The sequence below is a fragment of the Enoplosus armatus genome, chromosome 9 (genome assembly GCF_043641665.1).
Source record: "Enoplosus armatus isolate fEnoArm2 chromosome 9, fEnoArm2.hap1, whole genome shotgun sequence".
NCBI lineage: Eukaryota > Metazoa > Chordata > Actinopteri > Centrarchiformes > Enoplosidae > Enoplosus > Enoplosus armatus.
The window spans coordinates 2,899,574-2,909,810 of NC_092188.1; positions in this window are offsets into that span (position 1 = coordinate 2,899,574).

Genomic DNA, 10,237 nt, shown 5'->3' on the forward strand with positions numbered 1-10,237 from the left:
TTTTCAATCTGTCATTGTTTTAACTGACATTTACATTTTTTTTTATTGCAAACTAAGTTACTCAATCAACAAAAGGTAACAATGCAACCAAAACTAATCAGGCGTTATGGATTTTTAAATGTCAAGTAGATCTGTGGCAAAGCAGCAAAGGCGCTTTATTAAAAAATGAGAGAGCGTACTCTGATCTTCTTTATTATTTAGATATCATTAAAAAGCCGAACGTCCGAGCAGCAACTCCCTGTTTTCACTCAGAAAGCACATTTATGTGTTCTCCCAAGTTTAGCAATCTTTGAAAGTCGGATGCAGACTAAAAGTGACAATAAAGCCTAAATCAGTCTGATTTTTTCTTGTTGTTTTATATCAGAAGCACAATTTTTAGACAAGAGTGGGCTTTTTTTAGTTGATTTGCAAATCAGAGTCTCGTAGTTACACAAGAAGGTCAGAATCCTGTGATTACTGATGTATTTTACTACTGACAGTCAAATGCGATAAAGTACTAGTTTTTTCTTGAAGTATGGATGTGTAGATGCATCGGCTGAGTGTGAAACAAATACATATTCATCGAATAGATAAATTAATAAATGTTCATTCAGTTGACACGAGGCCCTCCCTGTGTTTTTTCCCACCCAACATCATGTTTAAAAGAGAAACTTGTCGTTTTAAATAATGACGTTAATTTCCTTAAGATTTTCATGAAAATGTATCGTCAGCACTTTTTCTGCAATAGTCATTCAATGTGTTTGCATTGAAGACTGATATCAGGGGGAAACAGCAAGCTTTGGATCAAACAAACCAGATACAACATGTTAATCAGAGAGCTTTAGACAGTAGGCGGATGTTTTATCCACTGGACAGAGACAAGCTAGCTGTCTCCCCCCTCCTTCCAGTTCCATCTCCTGCCTCCTTGTTCATATTTAACAGACAAATAAGAGAGTGGGGCTGATCTTCTCATCTTACTCTCAGCAAGAAAACGCATGAGCATATTTCCCAGAATTGTGTCATTATTCCTTTAAGGCAGTGAATGGGGGTTCTGTCCAGAGAACGAAGGACTAAGTCATGTTTGGTTTCCTTTGGTTTAAAGCATCACAGACTGCAGCCAAGTTGGTAGTTAAATCTTTGGTCTCAAAACAGCTGATTATGAGAAAAGAGTCGTCTGTGGCTGAAGTGCTTTCTTAATATATAGTACTTTGAAATGAAACACTTCATATGGTTAATAAGTAAAATAAATATGCATGGTTCCAAAGCAAATCCACAGATGTGATGAAAATGACCCTTTTTAAGAGGACCTGGCACTTTACCTAAAAGAATGCCATTAGTGTTGGGTTCAGTGAAATTTACAGTGACTCATGGTCTATGCTGTTTTATGGGTCTTTCCACCAGCCAAGAACTGTTTCTGCAGGGAAACTCTGCACAAATTCACTTCCTACTGGGTGGTATCACAGTGTGCGTGGAGATGCTTTTCAAGGTGCTTTGTTGGACAAGGCTCCAGCGAAGAGAGAGAGTTATCGGTCCTTGTTCCAATAAAGGTCAGATCTAAGATAGCTGTTTCCCCAGCAAAAGGGGAGGAAGAGATAAAAATCTGCAAATAAAATAGGATGTTAAAATGTAAAGGTTTATCACTCTCGTCTCTGCTGGCGGTAGAATTCAAGGTTTAATAAACTTTCAAAAGTTAAGTCATCAGCTCTACAAATGTTTACTTATTTTTGGTCTGTAGCTGTGTTTCCCTTTTTATTTAATGTAATGCTCAGCAGTGGACATACAGTGTGTATATATATGTGATTTATATTCACTCAAATTAAAAGAATACTCCCCCCCCCCCGAAGGCTTGCAGGACAGCAGCTACCAGAAGGTAAATGTATCTCTCATGTGGAGAAACTGTGAGCGAAACATACTGAACATATCGGCCGAGAGCAGAGAAACAGATTATGCTGCAGGAGTGCATTAAGTTTCTATGGAGGCTTTAATAGGCTTTGACACATTTCTGCCATGGTTCGGGGTTTCCACTGAAATCTATTCAAAGTGCTGTCGGTCCAAGCTGACGACATCGTCCTCCACGAAGGAGCAAGATATCAACTTTTCAGAGCCACCTTTCAGGCCTACAGTCGACGAATATTTGATGCTTAAAACCAAATGGATTTTTTTCCTGAAGGTGGCTGGAACATATGTATATTAACATCAAGCCTACAGACTGCACAAAGGCTGTCCCACCATCATCATCAAACCTGGGACCTGGAACTGCCGGACATCTCTGCTTTGACACCATTTCCTATCCTCTATTAATCTTCAGTGGACAGAGTTCCTATTCTATGAGCTCCCGCTCATGTAACTGGCACGTATTTTTGATAATGTTCATTTTTAGCACAAACTGATTCAAACTGCATCCAGTTCATGAAAGTCTTGAATGCACAGTGACTTTTTTCCAGGAGGGAAATATGCATCTGCGCAACAAGTGAGGGTTTTTAAGGTAAATTGCTGGGAACAACCAGAAGAAGGACTGTATGTTCATGAGCAGTGATCGACGCCGAGTCAGAACTGATGAAGAGAAGAGCAATCACAAACCTCATCGACAGAAAACCTAAAGGAAGAAGCCACCACATGCGGCCCACACTGTTTGATTGACAGGCGATCTCTGGGGAAAAACACTGTGCAGAAACATCGCAGCAGAAAGCGCTTAGCTACAAAGATGGAGACAAAATGAAAAAGGGAAAAAAAAGAAATAAAACAGGATGTCATGGATTGCCTCTTCATGAAAGATTCTCATTTCCAACACATCCATTCTCATCAGCGTGACAGCGGCTGATGTCAGTGTGCCAAAGCCTGCCTGCCCAAATAAAGGTTAAAAAAAAAAAAACCCCACGCAATATGTTTCCCCCACATCATCATACTGCTGCCGCTTCTCTTCCTGTCGTGACTTTTTTCTCGCTTGTTTGTTTGCTGTGTTTTTTTTTTCCCTCCACAACAGCCTGAAGAAAGAGTCTGGCTGCCGTGATGTGTCAGTGCGCCTGTCACCTCAAGGTGGGGGGGGGGGGGGTTAGAGGGAGGGCGGTCACAGTCACATGCAATACTGCATTAATTGGTGTCATTTCACCAGGGGAGGGGGGTAGTGTTACATTAGCCCCCTTCCCCTCTTTACAGTCTAATTAGTCTGAGCTGCAAATACGTCTCTGTGTGTTGGAGCATGTACAGTATGTGTGTGTCGTAAACAGGTATGTGGGGGGCATGAAGGACAGAGGGCTTTACAAGGGGGCGGGGCAGAGGCGGATGAAACATGCCCTGATGAGTTATGGGTCATCAACACCTTCTCTGCTGCTAATCAGCACCATGTTTCCTCCCCCCTCACCCCTGCCGCCGCGCCACCACAGTTGGCTTTTGATGAACACTGAATTACCAGCCGAGGCCTCTGCCGGCTGCTGGATCCTCCGGTCCCCCCACGCAGTCCCCAAGCTCCTATAAAGGTTCCTGTGATCAGAAAGAGCTATAAAGCCATTTGTGTTTCTACCAAATCTGACCGAGAATCTGTTGAGTGTTTTTTTTTAATGGTTATTTTTTCTACTTCAGAAGGAAACCATGTTAGCAAAGTTGCAATGCTTTTTTAATCTCTTAAAGTTCTGATAGACGGAAAACATTTGAACATTTCAAACGTTGCCACATAGAAACAAAATTCAGGTGCCTTCAGATTGTATGTTATGCAGATACACTGTGTGAAAGCCATTGCCATTTATTTTCCATGGAAACAATCTTTAATTTATTAAAAAGGCAAAGTAGGAAACCAAATCCATATCTTTTGCAAAGTGCAGTCTGTTTTATTGTGATTTGTTTTCCAATTAATTCTTCTTTTTCTACAGTTCACCAAACTAAAACTAGATTAAAAGGCAAGAAATGACAACAGCGCCTCAACAACAAGTCATGAAAAGGAGCTTTTCAACAAATCAGAAGCACAAAAACCACAGGCTTGGAGACCTCAGTGCAGAGATCCAGATACAAGCAGATCTCACATAATTCTGAACCCGACCGTGTTGATTTATCGGTTTTACTGTGCTTAGTATGTTTGTAGTGTAATTGCTTGTAATTGCTTTTATCGTTTCTTGCCGTTTCAACGTGTCTCCGCTTGTGGAAAAATCTAATTTCCCCGCAGGATTTATTCAGGTCTCACAGAAATCCAAATCAATAAATCAGTTAGCAGTTTCCCTTTCAAGGTTAATAAAGTTTCTAAACAAAATGACTCATTCAGGGATAATAATTCAAAGAGCCGACCATTCATGTTTTATTGGCTCTGATATTATCTTGACATTTTCTTGACATTATTATCTTGACATTTTCTTGACAAACTACAGCTACTACGTTCTGCTCATCTGCACCCCACCCCCCCACCTTCGACAAATGGGAGCTTCTGGCTAACCTTTCTGTGGGAAAACTGATATTGAGGGCTGGGAAGATTAGGCTTTTAATAACAAGGCCAATATTTGACTCCGGACATTCTCTGCAGTGCAGAAAAATATCAATATTGCTAGTCATTAAACAAATGGTGAACAAAAAGAAAATGCTTTCGGACCAGTTCCCACTCCCGTAGCACAGCAGACGGACGCAGTAAAACATTTAATCACCGCTCTTTAAAAGCTCAGAGATTTATTCACCCCACACTGTAGAAGGCTGCAAATGGTGCGATCTGATCTGTTTAAAATACCGCCCTTGATCCGCCCAGGGCAAGAGGGCTTTTCTGGCTCGTTTTGTAACGTGACTCGCTGTTTAACTGCCCACGAGTGATGGAGAGAGAGGGAGTTAGGGAGCCAGCAGGCAGTGGAAGGTCAGCCCAATGTGAGCTGCCGAGCCTGGCTGGTAAACATCCCAAGGGAGAGGTGTAAGAGGCCGCTTACCCAACCTCGACCCGTGGCCCACCGGGCGCATCTCGGCAGATGACGCTGGGGCTGCGGAGCAAACCAGCCAAATCTCCCACCAACCTCATCACTCCCACTAAAAAATCATTCTCATTTGATATTCACATGCCCGTAAGGGCCCAGTGCCTGCCTATCGACATCCACGCCAGCCTCTCTGTGTCTGTAACACCTATCTGACTGTGGAGCTGGTGGGTGGATGAGCGTGAGTTAATGCTTCTCTTTGAGGGACCTCGCTTCACCTTTGATCATACATTTCGGAACTTTTTACACACAGAACAAAAGTGGTTCGAGTATCAAACAGGCTCTCTTTACTCTGTGACCTTGTGAGGTGAGATGCATCATGTGTCGCTGTGATGAATCTCAGAGAGTTCCACAGCTGCCTCACCATGCGCTGTTTCTGCGATTGTTTACTTGGGTTTGATGGATATGACGCCGTAATCCTTGTGACAAACCAACTGCTGCAGCGCGCCCGGGGGCTGCTCCTCATGCAGCCCGCTTCGTTTGCATGGCCGAGTGATGTAAGCAGTTAAGACAAAGCCCAGATGACAAACACATGACGAGGTCGCTAGAAAACAACGTCTAGACATGCTTCCGAACTGACAGGCAACATGAATGAGAACCTTTGTTTAGTTACAAGAAAGAGACCGCTGCCTCAAGTCTTTCTCTTGTTATCAACCGAAAAGTCCTCATGGTGATTATGATGAACAAAACAGCAGAGCTGAAAACAAAAAGTCAAGGGCTGGAGCTCATCAAGGTCGTGGTCGAGTATAAAAGTATAAATTAAATCTTTAGGAGACGGGACTGCACTGATGGAGTACAGTGTGTGTCAAAACACCTTTGCCTGTTGTCTATTCTATGTACGCCTACACATTAATTGCATAGCATCAGCTTGTGATGTCCACATGTCAGAGCATGCCACTGTCGTATTCAACGTCACCACTCCAGAAAAGCTGCAATTTATATCTCATCAGGGGCCTGGATCGACACATCAACTAGACTCCGAATGGCATGTCTGGTGTGTACTATGGGCATTAAATGACACGTCATGTGTGTTTACCTTTTAGATGCAGGGAAGAGCTCAATGTTTAATACTAGAGTATTCTTATCTTTGTTAGAATAATGTGGTTTTCACACTTTTCTATCCAGTACAGTAGTACATACTCATTTAGGGAAGTAGTGTGTCCTTTATGTGGGCAGGTGCATGTTCACTGGCACTGAGCGTTAAAAAAACATTGGCATTGTAGGTAATCTGGGATTTTGCAGAATCGTCCGATATCAACGTCTGCCAATCGGGTTTCCATGACAAGGAAGGAGGAGGAGTCTCCCTTTGAATCACAACTCCTAAAGTTTCTTCCATTTTTCCTCAAGTTCTCAGGTTTGTTTTGTGGAGTTTTTACTTATCGTAGGCAAAGACAGTCTTGCCAGTTACACTCAGTAGCTGTTTCCATTTTTTCTCATCCATGTTGACTTAGACTTTGAGACTGAAAGTTCATTCTTGACCTTGGAAACAGCATTTGGCAAAACAATCTCACCACAAGGTCCACTCGGTAGCTGTTCAGTAGCTGTTCTGGAGGGTTTGATCGTATCCCAAGACTGACTTGAACCTTGTGGTGGGATTGCTTCGCCAACTGCTGTTTCCAAGATCAAGAATGAACTTTCAATCTCAACTTTTAAGAAAACATGGACAAGAAGTCCTTGAAGTGCTCAGAAAAAGATTGGAAATTTGAACATCGACAATACCATGACCACTGGACAAACTTCATCTGCTGAGGACTGTTGTGTGATACCATCAGATGCCCCAGAACAGCTACTAAAAGGACCTTGTGTTGTTTTGCCAACTGCTGTTTCCTTAGTCAAGACTTGCCAAGAACTTTCAACTTTCAATTTCCTTATCTTGTTAGAGAGATGGGGCTGGGGCTAAGTCAGAAACTCTTGCTGCTGTGGGGCTATAAAGCCCATAGAGACATTGTACGTGATATAAAGCTATAGATATAAAGTTGACTTGATTTGACTGGATTTGAACTTCTGCTCCCTTCCCATACAAAGAGAATACTCGTGACAAAAGCCGTCTCCCCAATTGGGAAAAGGCTAGTTTCTGAATTAGTGTAAGGCAAGTAGTGGTTGTGTGTGTCAGTATGCCACATGAAAGCTTTGCGCTGTGTGTGCAGGTGATGTGTTTGTGCACAAGATCAGCTCTAAGATACTGTAACCTCCCAGGCGTTTCTCAGAGTAATAATCCCTGAAATCCTGAAAACCATCAGGCAGATCCACCAGTGCACAATAACAGAGGGGATGTGAAGATAGCTGCCCCTCTTCTTCTTCTTCCATCTCCCCTTGCACGCTCTTTTTCTTTCAGATGGGTAATGATGCTATTTGGGAGGACAGCCTTGATAACTCTGCTGAGATAATCTGGCGTTGTAATCCTCTCTTCTGTAAATTGGGCTCTGCGACTGCCAAGGCGATGGTTCTCTGAAGTGCCTTTGAGAAATACTCTCCCACAGATTACCCCACTCGTTTCCCATCTCGTCCCCCATTTCAGCCACTTTCAAGTTGTCATTTTTCTGTTTTGCGTATTGGTTTTTTTCCCAGAAAAGATTGTGATCTTTTTAAAGCACAGTACGCACTTTTTTTTTTTCTCTTGAAAATCCACTTTGAGTGTTTTCCCCTTTGCCATCTCATGAAATGGAAGCTCTGCCAAGAATTGTCAACAAAGTTAGGGACACTGCATGAGGTGGCTGTTTGGAAGATTATGATTGCTCATAATAATCAGCGTGCCTTCAGGCAAGAATGTGTCTTTTGATGCTTCATAGGAGACAGAAGTGTGAGGAAGGGGTTTGGAAAGAAGCAGTATATTGTACATTGAGATGATGATGATAGAATTGCACTAAATCTGCTTCACGGGTGGCAGCTGTAAGAGGCTACAACCCGGCCTGCATGTTTTGTTAGTATGGCTTCTTGCACCATATAGTCTAATATTATCTTAAAGAACTGAATAAAAACAGTTTGCAGCTTTTCCCTCCTTTCTCCAATATGATTTTGAGCCTGCAAAAGAGACATGCTGTATCTGGGAAAAACTGTGTTAAAAATGTAAATACATGTTGTGATAACATTGTTTGTGTTTGTGTTTGTTACTTTTCATTTTACTCTTTAGTGGTTTTGTCTATTTTTTCAGTAGCTTCTCTTTGTGTGATATTAAAACTGCAAGACATATTTTTAAACTAAATACATAACACAAAATATTGGCGTATAATATCATCATCATCATCATCTTTATTCATAAAGCCTTTACACATGTTGACCGTTGAATAAATGCAAAACTTCTTCCCCTCCCTCCAGCTTCTTTGATAAAATACAATTGTTTTTCTTCCAACTGAAGCTACGGACTCAATCATGAAATTCACTTACAGTTTTGGTCTTTGTCGCAGTTTTAAAAGGTTATTCTATTAAGAAGATATTAAGGCTTAAAGAAGTTTTGATTGACAGGGTTCTCATACACTTCACCACCTCAGGCTCCAAAGTTAGATTTTACACATTTACATTTAGACAAGATATAGCAGTGAGCAGTAAACACAAACTCCAGGCTTCACAAAGTGCGGTGTCTCTGTGGACATTCAGTAGGTTGACGTCATAGGTGATGCAGTCTGTCCTGAAGGTCGTGGGTTCATTCCCCAGACCAGCAGGACAGATCTGGGTACCCCATTACCCCAGTGGGGATAACAATAAGCAAGGCACTAAACCTCAACTTGCTCAAACGGAGCAACTCGGTGTCTAATAGATCAGACTGTGGTTGTACTGGGCAGCTTCCAGGTGTGGATGAGTGTAGGCGGGACTTATCAGACGCCAGAACGCTGCACAGCAGTTTGTAATATTCAGAGACAATTCAAGTTATCACAGCGGCAACTCTTATATCTTTTGACCATCGCGAGGTAAGCAGTAGAAATATGGTGTTCACATTTAAAAAAGTAATTTGACGACTTACATGAAACACATGAACATTTAACAGTGAATTTTGTCAAATCACAGACAAACTTAATGCAGATTTTGAACGGAGACACAGAGCCATGCGTCAGGTTTTGACTGTTGTTTGGTTGTTATCTCCGTATTATTCATGTCCAGCTAATTTGTGGACGCAAATGATCAATTTCAAGGCTTTGAATTACCAGTTTCCATACACAAATTGTCACGCCAATACTCTGGCCCCTGTACCCTAACCTCTCAGTTCATGGTACAAGCCAACACACAGATCCACGTTCTGTATTCTGCCTCTCACTTAGCTCTTCTTTCCTGCACCTGCCTGGACATCGATCCACACAGGGTCGACTCCCTAATGGTGGAATGACCTTCCTATTCTAGTCATAATAAAGGAGTCATTCCCTGCCCTCCTTTCTACGCTGAAAACTCATCACATCTCGCACTCCTCCAAACACATCTTTCTTCTTTAGCTTATTCTAATGCGTTCTCCTCAGAAACCCCTCTTCTTCTCCACTTGGCCTCTGATTTCCAGGTTGTTGCCTCCACGTTTCATCATTCTGAAACAGCAGAGTTCTGAGGGCGCTGTGGTTGTAACCTTTGACCTTCTCACTATTGGTTTCACGTAATGATGGTGATCTACTGTAGGAAGTGAAGCTCATTCTACTGTGAGGTTCGCTGGAATTTGTCAGCTATAGGCCTACACTGTAAATGAAAGTGAAGTGGGGGAAAAGGGGGGGGGGGGGGGGTGTACCATTTAGTATTTTATTTGGTGGAACCTTGCAGCCAAATAACTGACGTATAAAGCAGGAGCACTTTGCAATGAGGGATGTACAGAGTAGACTTTATTCCTTTTAATGGAATTGAGAAATACAAAATGAATAAAGTGTGTGTGGTATATCTGTCATTCTAATGTGCTCCTGCTTTTTACATCAAGTTATAATACTTTGTCATTGCCCAGTGAAAACCATATATCTCTAAATCTGGTTATTAGAAAGTTTTCAGATGCATGGGGGAATTAAACTGTCTGAGAAAGTTATCCTGTATCCAATGCTCATAAAAGCCACTGGAGTATCTGAAAAACACACTGTGACTGTCCTTGTTTTATTGTTAAGCCTCCTTTTACTTTGCTGTACCTCGCATTATGGCTGATTACTATTCTTCTGGGTGACATTGACCATCAAGGAGCTTGAAAGACACCATTTTGCATAGATAACAAAATCTTCTCATTTCACACAGAATATGAGCCAGTGCAGGTAAAATGAAAAAGGGCCAGAAAACTATTGTAGAAAAACATACAAGACTGACCCTGGCTGCTGGAGGGCTAGTTTTATCTATCAGTGTGAGGCGGCTGTTGCAGGAAATTAGATCAA